General features: G+C 49.1%; 1 long non-coding RNA gene across 1 annotated transcript; it reads right to left on the bottom strand.

Moving 5' to 3' along the window:
• Positions 1 to 6870: 6870 nt before the first annotated feature.
• LOC118993072 (uncharacterized) lies at positions 6871 to 11320 on the bottom strand. The gene is made up of 2 exons (XR_005067769.1): positions 11071 to 11320; positions 6871 to 10245 (listed from the first exon to the last, which is right to left on the bottom strand). It is a non-coding gene; the product is annotated as an uncharacterized LOC118993072 (long non-coding RNA).
• Between the last annotated feature and the right edge of the window lie 7 nt (positions 11321 to 11327).

Genomic DNA, 11327 nt, shown 5'->3' with positions numbered 1-11327 from the left:
AACAGCTGTTTCATGGTCCCTGTTCTAGTTACCTGTTGCCATGCATCAAACCACGCCAACTTTAGGGATATAAAACAACAAACATTAATTATTGTCATTATGTCTTGCCACTGTGCGTGTTGATTTGGCTTTGGTAGGCAGGACTTGCTTGGGGTCTCTCACGTGGTTACAGCCAGTCAGTGGCCGGAGCCGGAACGTGGATAGGCCGGGAGGGAACAAAACCAGAGGATTCCCCTTGTGGCCTCTGTCACGCTGGGGTCCCACTCCCATCCCTTTGGTCATAAAGAGAGGGTTCTCTTGGGTCTTTCTCTGTGCACGTTCAGGAGTTCTGAATTTCAGGTTTCTCTCTCCTTGAACCGGTATCAGTCCCTCATCACCCCCAACCCTCCCACTTCCACCTCCTTGAGGGAGCAGTGCCGGCGTAAAATTAGGTCAAGTTCTGTTATCTATCTGCCTTTCTCTCTCTCTCTTATCGTTGATTTACATCAGTATGGACTCATGGGTATTTATACTTTGCTTTATAATCTAATACTTTATTTGTTCAAACCGTTTCAGCACAGGTCTTTCACGTGGCTCTTGTGTCCCCCCTGACACACCTCCTTCATTGTCTGCTTTGAGGGCTTCCTTACCGTCTGGCACCGGGCTCACCCGCATATCCCCAGGCCCAGCCCTGGAATCCACCAGTTCTCCAAGGACCCCTGACTCTTCTCATTGGAGGGTGGATTTAGAAACCAAGGTCTGCGTCTGGGTTCACCCAGGGTAGACGTTCCTTTCAGACAGTGTGCTTTTGTCTTAAAATCTTTAGTGGGTTCTTTTCAATATCTTTCCTTTATTTCCTCATTAAGTTCATATTTTTATTTAAATAGGTCTTCATAATTATAACAGCTTTTTAAAGGCATCCCTCTTTGCTGACCCCATCATCTGTGGCTTTTATTTGTGTCCTTTCCAAATGATTTATTTAGTTTTTGATTACTGGTATATTTTCTTAGTTCTTGGCATGTTTAGTCATTTTTTTCTTGGATTTTAGACATCATACATTTTATGTTGCTGAATGTCTGGATTTTTGTGTTTGTTTTTTGTCTGTCTTTGATCGGTTTGGGGCTTTTATTGGGCAAGCAGTTTTACTTGCATATCAGTGCTATCCCTTTAAGACCTGTCTCTAAGCTTTGCTAAGATACCGAGGAAGTAACCTTCCCCCCAGGCATTGTTCCATCCTGCTCACTTTGGCCTTCAGGAACTCAGTCAACCCGGTCTGCGGTCTGCGTGAACCTTGGGAACATTTAATTTAGCGAGCCCCGTTCTCTTCCAGCGTTTTGGAGTGCTGGTTTCCATGGGCCCGACCCAGTAGGCAGTATGGCGTATACACAGCTCTGGAACTCATTTTCTGCATGACTACATCTTTTTGAGAGTTTTGCAACTTACGACTTCCAGCTGCTCCAGCCTCTGGGAGCTCTGATGTCTGTTCCCTCACTCCCTTTCTTGGTTCTGTTTGGCTTCCCTGATCACTGCACGGGCAGTATGAAAACTGCCTCGGACAGAAAACATGGGTAGTCACAGGCTCATGCGACCCTTTTCCCAAGGATCACGGTCCGTGCTGGCTCAGGGCCTGAGAACAACAGTTTTTCTCATGTTTTGTGCAGTGTTCGAGGTGTTGACTGCCGGAGGTCAAGTCCAGTCCTTGCTACTCTTTCATGGCCAAACTGTCCCTTTGGTTCTCAATGGTGATGACAATTGTGATATAGGTCTTCCCATGCTATCTTTAGTCACGTGAACTAGCCATTTGGGGTGCTCTGTAAATTTGAAAAATTATGTTCCTTAAAATCTTCTGAGATTTTCTTCTGCCTTTACCAATTTCCTGTCAACTGTTAATCTCAATTCTCTTTTTCTAGAATTTCTACTAGATGTTGGATCTTTTGGATTAAGGATCCATTTTTCTTATATCTTTTCTATTGTCCACTTTTTAAATGATACATTATGTGAGCTTCACTTGTTTATCTTCTAATTATTCTATAAAACTAAAAAATACCTGTCTTATTTCTAATTTCTAGGAGCCTTTTCCTACCCTGTTTCTTTTATATCAGTTTGTTTTTACTTTATAAATGCAGTCAGTATCTTCTTTCACATCTTTAATGACATTAAAAAAATTTTTGAAGTTGTCTGCACCATCACCGTTTCCATGGAGTTCTCTAGTGTTTACTTTCATCATGGCCTTGAGAGTGCCTCTTAGTTCTCTGGGCGCTTGCTCATTGGAGGGAGGCATCTACACCTGACCCGACCAGAAGCTCTGGGTACATGTGTTGGGCTGACCCACTGGTGGTCTTCGCTGAGGCAATGGTGAGCTATGGGGGGCAGGGACTGGCCAGTATTGTCACTGGGCCCTTTGTAATAATCACTGTCTGCATGTATTTTCTCTGAGGTAGCATCCTCCTGTCTCCCCGCTGGCAATGTTATTCTGTGTATTGGTTTCCCGGGTCTGAGCAGTGAAAAGAGTATGGAGATTTTGCTGTTCGGCACCCTGACTCCCTCAACCCTCTTGCTTCCACCCACCTTGGCCTGGAGGGAGAGAAGCCGAGGAACTGTGGGGGCCAGGGTGGGCTTAGAGAACTGGAGGGCTATAATAGCTTATATAGACTTTTAATTTAATCCTGCTGCCTTCTGCACAGGTTTTTTTTTTTCTTGTAAACCATTTTTATTGTATTCTTTCTACTATTATTTATCTACCTTATACCCTGTTCCACTTCCACCCTCAGTTCTGTTTTTTCTGTTCCTGTGTCTTTTCTGGTTTCTGTTGGGGGAATTTGGTCGCTTCTCACAGATATCCTCTCAAACTCCCTTTGCAGGCACTGAGGTCTGACCGTCCTTCTCTCTGCTCAGTCTTACTCCTTTTTTGGAATTCTGTCTGCATATGTTGTGGGTACAGACACCTATTAATTCCCCAATGACAGACACGCATTGCTGTTGCCTGTTCTCCTCGCTGCTGCTTGGTGGACTTTGGGGAGAGGAGTTTGGATGAGTGCGTCTTTACTGGGCCTTTCTGGAAACCGAGGCGCTCACGTTTTTATAGCAGAAAATATGGCTCGCCACTCCTACAAATTCTTGTACTCCCTTTTTAAAAAAATTAAGGCCTAGATTTGGAGATGAACTAAATTTTAATCGAATTGGGGCTTTATCCTGGCTAACCGGAAGAAATCAACTGTGTAGTGCAAGGGTCACAAGCACACACCACCAAACATCTGGGTAAAATACAAGGTTAGCGCCCAGGTGTTCTGCCTGCATGACCACAAACTAAACATCTGGGCAAGAGAGGTTTTCTTCTTTAGTTCTCACCAGGTGTTTTGCATCAGAATAGACATAGCCACGTAATTAAAGTACCTTGAGTGGGGGTAATGCTGCGTTAACTAATAACCTGAGGCTGCTCTTCTGTACATCCTGCAGGTGACCCCAGATAGGCCCGTCACGGTCACCACAACGCTGGGTCACCGCAACACCGGCCGTGGGTGCCTGCCCGAGGGGTCCGAGGAACTCACACCCACGGGCACTGAGTGGTGGCGACTCTCTCTCTTCTCTTTCCTGCCTAAGGAACCCGTTCAAGGATCCAAGGAAGTGATTTTCACTCTAGTTTCAGAGGCTGAAGAGCTGCCTCTGGAGTCGTGTTAACCGTACATGTTTCTTCCATGTGCTGGACCCGTGACTCCCCCCCCACCACCAGCCCCCATCTCCAAATTTTAATTAAAGAACTATTTTCCTAATGCCAGCAGTATAATGTATAATTCAACAAAACCCCTTTGGCCCAAACACAGGCCTTTGCTTTCACTGCAGGACCAGGCGAGTGTGTTAGGTGGGTGTTCTCTGTGGGAGGGAGGGCGTTTTAAAGTCTGAAAGCATCTGTCAAGGCTCTTTAAAGCTGGCTGTCGCACAAACACACACACGAGTACTCGGATCCAGTTTTAATTTCGTTTTAATTTTACCTATTTGTTGAAGGGCAGCTCAGATTCCACTCCCTGTGGGAGGTCTGTGGGGCCTGTCCTTTGCATGTCCTTGCTACGCTTCACTGTGTTCTATTTGGACTTGTTTACTTTTGGCCTTGACTGACAGGGGTGTCACGCTGATAACGGACACCTATTTCCTGGTGAGTGATTCTTCAGAAGGGGTTCGAGGAGAACTGGACTGAGTCACCCACCTTTCCTGGGGCCGCTGTGCTGGCGTCCTGGACTTCCCAGTCGTGCTGAACAGCGATGGACACAGCACTTTGTTCAAGCGCGTGCAGCGAGCCAGGCCGCCCCAGCTTCCTTCCTGTGGGCACGTCCAGCTGGCCTGGGAGGAAGCTGTGCTGGCTGAGATGATGGAGGAGAAATGATCAGAATAAAGCAGAGAACTCATAATGAGAGCAGACCGCATGCAGGCAAGAGAGCAACGGCCCTGGATTCCCACAGGGTTACCCTCTGGGGCGCTCCTCTTTACCACTCGGCCAGCAGCCCTAAGTGGGCCTTGTCCACGGGGAGAACAGGCAGATCCGCAAGGACCGAAATGCCTGCCTGGCTTACAACGTCTGTTTACAGATGCCTGCCTGGTTTGCGTCGTGAGTCTGTGGGGTGACTCTGGGTCAAAGCACCCCTGGCAGGAGGCCCTACAGTGACACAAACATAGGGGCAGTCAAGAAAAACTTAGTTATAATTAATTACTCAGGGCAGTTATCTCACAAACAGCCCCCCCCCCCAAAACAGATGCCGAAGTGGTTTTGACTTTTTCATGTGCTCTGTATTTCCAAATTTTTATTTTGTTTTAGAATTATTTTTCCTTGATACGAAGATAAATTAATAACCCGCCTGGCCTTAAGGTGACCAAGATAAACAGCTCTGTACATACACCTTTACCCCTTTAATTCCATTTTGAGGGGATCCCTCTTGTCTTTACAGAAAGGAGGTCATAATATGAACATTTCTTTGCATCTTGACGTCCATTCTTCACACTACCCCCGGTTCCCTCACAACAGTCCCAAGGCAATACGTGTTGGGCCCACGGCTGAAGAGACCTCTCATGTTCTATTTTTTCTAAGTAAACTTTTTTTGGGGGGGGTTACAAAGAATGAAGTAAAATTTTGCTTTATTTGTGGAGATGAAAATTAGAGAGAAAGCGAAAGGAAAATTAGTATTTTAACGTAGGAATTCAAATATGGAATATAAACAGACTAAGCTGTTTCAGGACGTCCAAAGTGCGCCGTGTTCCCTCAGCAAACATCACGCCACCACCGAGAGAGGGCAGTGCAAGGACTTGCACATCCTCCGGGAAATGCACCGATCAAGAGACCCTTGCGTCTCTTTGACGGTGAGGAGACCACTGGGGAACTCGGAGCACAGACTTCTGCAATCCCATTGCCCTGCAGCATCTCCCCAATGCTCTCAGAATAACCTCCAGACTCTCTGACCTGACCTCTGCCGGTGTCCCCTGACCCTCCTGACCCCATGANTCAAATATGGAATATAAACAGACTAAGCTGTTTCAGGACGTCCAAAGTGCGCCGTGTTCCCTCAGCAAACATCACACCACCACCGAGAGAGGGCAGTGCAAGGACTTGCACATCCTCCGGGAAATGCACCGATCAAGAGACCCTTGCGTCTCTTTGACGGCGAGGAGACCACTGGGGAACTCGGAGCACAGACTTCTGCAATCCCATTGCCCTGCAGCATCTCCCCAATGCTCTCAGAATAACCTCCAGACTCTCTGACCTGACCTCTGCCGGTGTCCCCTGACCCTCCTGACCCCATGACCCTCGCGCACAGCTCTGAAGTCACACTCACCTTCCTCCAGGTCCCAGAATGTGCCAGGACCTTTCACTTCTTAGGGCCTTTGCCCCCCTCCTTCCTCTGCCTCGGGGCTTCAATTGCACAACCTGGACCTGTTATGGGGTTGAATTGTGCCCCCTCCCAACCCCCTAATACCTCAGGATGTGACCCCAGGTCTTTGCAGATGTACTTAGGATGCGATCACTCTGGAGTGTGGTGGGCCCCTAACCCAACGTGACGAGTGTCCTAGGAAAAGGGCAAGTTGGGACGCAGACCCACACCCAAGCTGAACACCACGTGAAGATGAAGGCAGCGTTTGGGGGGATGCTTCTGCAGGCCAGCGATGGCCGGCACACACCCAGCAGCTTGGAGGCGTGGAACAGAGCCCTCCCTCCTGGCCGTCAGGATGAACCGACCCCGTGGACACCGTGAGTTTGCGTTTCCAGCCTCTGCAACCATCAGACAGTAAATTGTGGGACTTTGTCATGGCCGCCCTGGGAAACTAATCCAGTGTTCTGTCATTCGTCAAATCTTAGCTTACAAGTCATTTGGTCAGTGGTTCCTTGACCATCTAGATCTGCAGGTGTTTTCTACCAAAGTTCAACCCAAATGGAAATCTGTGGCTCTTTCATTGGTTGGCTTGCTTGTCCGTCTGCGGAGGTCACCTCCCTCCGGGAGCACTGGGCCTGTCCTGGCCTGATTGCCTTCAGGGCCGCTCTAGGTGTGTGCTCAGTGAACAAGGGTGGGAATGCCCCGGAGTTGGAGCCAGACCCTGCAGGCGGCGCCAATAGTGCACATCGACTGTTGGGCACATTTGGGATTTAGAGGAGATAGAGTTTTTTCCAGGAAGTGAGGGAATTTAAAAATACTCTCAGTTTTTTGTTTTTTGTTTTATGACACTCTTCTGTCTTTCTGGTTGGCAAACTTCCAAACATCAGGCTGTCTAGGGAAGAGGACACGCTGAATGTCAGCGACGACCTTCACATGCTGAGTGAGGAGCTTGCAGAAAAATTGTGAAAACTGTAACAAAACAATTCCTCAAATACGCAGATGCAGCGAATCACGTGGTTTGCTGAATTGATGCTGCACATTTGAAATTTATTCCTTGTTTAAAATATTTTGATACTTGAAATTATTACAGTAATTCTTTTTAAAGAAAGAATTTCAAGGCAAAACTATAGGTGATTTTTCCTTCTGACTATAAAGGAATAAAAGCACTACTTTATATTTTATCACCTTAGAGAACTAATGAATATTTCAAAGCCATTAGGGATGCAACAAAGAAATCACAGCAAAACACATTTCAAAGAGTATTTTTCCCTTACTTCATCAGAAGACTAGGACAAAACTTGTATTTCTTACTGAGGATTGGGCAATCTCTTATATCATTCAATTTAAATTCATGATTTTCAGGGAATAATTGTAACAAAATGAACTTCATTTCAGAGTTTCAATGAAATGGGAGCAACTCTCATATGAAGTAATTGTCCGGAAATTCTCCAACTCGATGCCTGTCACCTTTAACCTTTGACAGCTTCTTCAACGTCTTCACAGTTCTGTGGTCACAACTGAGGTCTTGCTTGGCTGTGTGGTTACTCAACGTGCACTTCACAAGAACAGTCCTCGCAATGCGGTGCTGTAACCTATGGCTTTTCACCGGCCAGCTGCTCTGGCCAGTGCGGCACACTGGTTCCCTGGCTGTATGGCCCTGAATCCCAGCACAAGGGAGGAGAACCTCCGTGGCTGGGGGAGAGGTGGCATCAGCTGGCCGAGGGGTTTAATCATAGCTGTAGGTCCTGGACACTTCAGCAGTGCACCATCGCAGTCCACATCCTTAAGGTACAGCTGTGATTACAGGAGGAGGTGACCTTGGTGCCATGGCTTAGATGATCTGACAACAGCCAGGGGGTGAGTTTACTAGACTGCCAGAAAGCTTCTGGAAGGCCAAGGGCTTCATTTGCTTTGTTCGCTGCTATATTCCCACAGCTGGGAAAAGTTCCTTGGCAGGAATCAAGTTTGGTACCTGAATGATTATTTGATGAAGCTATTCTCATTTATTAGAAAAAAATGAATTAAAAACCCACTTGAAAGGGGTTCACCTTGAATGCATCTCTCAATTTTGTGCTTGAGGTGCATTCATGGAGACAGCCATCACTGCGGCCAAGTGACCCCGGCCCTGACTCTGCTCCCTTGAAACCCATCCAGGCAGGTCTCCTTTTAGGATGTTCCGTTTCACGGCTGGTGCGCACTCAGAAAGTGACTCTGGTTTCGTCAGACGGCTCGAACAATGGTTTTCGTGAGACCACGGTGTCTGGCCAGATTTCCTCCGTACAGCACAGGTTACTTTTCCCAGAGACTTCCAAATGGTTATATTTTGCTCTATCGATCCACTTTCCCTACAGAGATTTATGACCATATGCATCTCATCAAAGGGCTGAGAAATACTTCTCGACGGTGTACATCAATACCACGTGGATTTGGGGGTCGAATTTACATTTTCTGTCTGCAGTGACATGTCATCAAGGGCCTGAGGCCAGAGTGAAGTTCATTCTCTGCTTTCTGAGCCCAGGGGCCTGGAAAATTAGAAACAACAGCCTTACCTCAGGGGGCTCCCAGGCCTCTGGAAAGGCCGAAGCTGGCGATGCCTCCCAGCTCCCTGGTTGGTCAATGAAGTGACAAAGACAGGGTCGTAGGGGAAGGTGTTTCGAGTTTAGTTGTAGATGTGTTTACTCTGAAGAACATCTAGGAGGGAATGCACCCAGGGCTCAGAAGTCACCCATTTTGGAGCTAACTAACTAAAACTCTGGGCATAGGGGAGGGCATGCAAGGGGAAAGAACGCTGAATGAGAAAATAGGAGGGTTGAGGACAGGGAGTCTGGGAACACCATAATTTAGGGGCTGGCACAGAAGAGGAGCCGGCCAAGACGCAGGACAGGACGGAGGGATCTGACACTGCGGAAAATGGGCGGCGTGACGAGCACTTTCAAATGTCACACAGAAGATGGAGAGGATGAGGAGTGGAAACAGCATTTCGAAAAATCACTAGAAGGAAAACCTGAAAATAGCAACGGGTCTATTCCTGATTGGGGAAATTGCAGGTGGTGGACTGTCTTCATTCAACTTTTCAGGATTTTCTGCGTTCTGTTCAATACACATGGGTTGCATTTATATATAAAAAAATTAAGCCCTGACCGGTGTGGCTCACTTGGTTGAGGTGTCATCGTCCTATACACCCAAAGGGCTTGGGTTCAATTCCTGGTCAGAGCACATCCCTGGGTGCTGGTCTCCAGTTGGGCATAAGGGAAGCAACTGACTGATGTTTCTCTCCCTCCCCCTCTCCCTCCCCCGCCCCCTTACTCTAAAAATCAACAAGCATGTCCTTGGGTGAGGATTAAGAATAATGAAGTCTAAAATAATGGATGGGAACCAAGTAATTATTAATTCACAAATAATCTGAGTGCCTATGCGCTGGGCTCCACGTGAAGACTCAAACGATGAACACGAGGATGGCTCTGTTCTTCAGGAAAAAGCATGACAGCTGCTTTGACAAGGGAAGGGGTTCAGACTCGTGGGGCACAGGAGCAGAGGTGCCACTCGAAGAGTAGTTTGGTGGCAGATTATGACAGACTTTATACGTCTTGTCAAACGATGTGGACTTCACTGAGAAGTGAGGGTTGGCAGTGCGCCTTACCTGAAGTTAATTTTCTCCTTAACTTGGACAGCAGCGTGACTGCTTGCCTGGAGGTGTCCCAGTCAGGAGACAGGGAGCAAGCCCACTGCGATAAGTGAATGAAGCCATGCGGTGGGGAAGGAGCGAGGCCCAGGCCCAGGGAGACCTGGGAGCGGCATCGACTGGTCTGCAGGACACTGTGGGTGGGAAGGGCAGCAGGTCCTTGAACAACACTGTTCGGTTCCATGTTCTTCCATTGTAATGTTGATGAGATGCCGAACTTACCATTTGTTTCCATCAATTAGCTCACGGTAAAACTGGTTTCTTTGTGCACAGTTCCACTTAAACTCTCAGAGCCTGTCCACGACCATGTTAGTTGAGGGAAAGAAAGCATCACTAATAGGTTGTATGGGCCCACGAGGTGGGTGGAGTACTGTCCTACAGAGTTTGTACAGTGTGGCTCTGATGGCCGGCAGTGGCCTTGCTGTGCGAGATGAACGAGGGAGTGGCTGTGTCAGACAGGATTCTGGGAGAGGGGTGGGACATGTCTGCCTGTGAGGTCTGTCTCTCAGATGCCACCAGACAGAGTCCTGAACCGTCCTCTGTCTCATCCCCACCTCTGCACACTTGGGCACTTTTCTTTGTCCAGTCTGTAGAATTCAATACTTCTGCGACAAAGAGGGGTGCTAGACTTACGCTTCTATCATAGAAAAGTGTTTCCCTCTAGATGGCTGTGGCCTCTCGGGAAAGGACCTTCTCTGGGGAGAGAAGTTTGGGAGAAGCCTGATGAGACTTCACCGTGGGGAAAGAAACAGGTATTCGCGGTTGAGGATCAGTGCTTTCAAAGCAAGGACCCAAACCCAGCAGGTCCCAAGTGAATGGTATACCTTAAGGTGACAGGTATTCCTTACAGCTGCACCTATATTCCTGCATTCTCTCTTTCTCCCCCATTTTACAGCCTTGCAAACTGAGCCCTTATCCTGACCAAAGATGCCCCGCTAGTAGTAAGTTAAGGAGGCCAAAACGGTATCTGCTCCAGCCAGCCTCGACCGACATTTTTAGGAAACATTAACTCTCATCCTTGCTCATGTCCTTGGGCTGTTAACTCGCATCCTTGACCATGTCCTTGGGTTGTAAAGGCAACTGCAGTGGCACAGGCCGAGGACACCGTGCGGGGCGCTACTCCCGACTTCCCAGGGGAAGGCCGTCCTTATCGCCGAGCGAGCGGCAGGTGGTGCCCGAGATAGCGGCAGCCCCTCAAGTGGTTACGCCCTCAGCCCCTGATAAGGGCTCAAAGGGTTCAGGACGCCAGCCCTAAGTACTGTTGTTTTGCCAGTTAATTGTTCCTTTGAGTGGACTGGGTTACAAAGTCTCTAAACACCACTTACACCTGCCCCTCCGACCGAGTGGACGCCCCGGTGCTTCCCGGGACGCCCCCCTCCTTCCCACCCTCCAGTAAGTATCCCTTAGGGTGCAGGGCCAGGTACCCGCCCTCCCTCCGACAGCCACCGCCCCCGGGCGGCCCCCGCGGCCCCCGCGGCCCCCGACCCCGACCCCACCGCGCTCGCGTGTTCGCGCGGCGCGTGGGAGCGCCCCACGTGCCTCCCACAGACTCACGAGCCGCCGCTTGTTGCTCCCGCTGCCGCGACGTGGGGAAGTGAAAATGAAATAGACTTTTCGAGAAATGATGAAAGCCGCCGGGCCTGCCAATGAGCGGCGGCGGCGAACTTCCGCACCTCGCGGCCGCGGCGCGCCCGCCCTCCGCCCCCCCGCCCGGTTGCACAAGCCCGAAACAAACACTGGGGAGGAAGGGCGGAGGGAGGCGGGCGCAGCGGGGCGGGGGGCGGGGGGATTTCCAGCCTCGGCTCCTCGGT

The sequence above is a fragment of the Sturnira hondurensis genome, unplaced genomic scaffold, assembly GCF_014824575.4.
Source record: "Sturnira hondurensis isolate 20B ecotype Veracruz unplaced genomic scaffold, ASM1482457v3 Scaffold0008640, whole genome shotgun sequence".
Classification (NCBI taxonomy): Eukaryota; Metazoa; Chordata; class Mammalia; order Chiroptera; family Phyllostomidae; genus Sturnira; species Sturnira hondurensis.
Note: the sequence above shows the minus strand (reverse complement) of the source record. Positions and strands in the feature narration are given on the sequence as shown.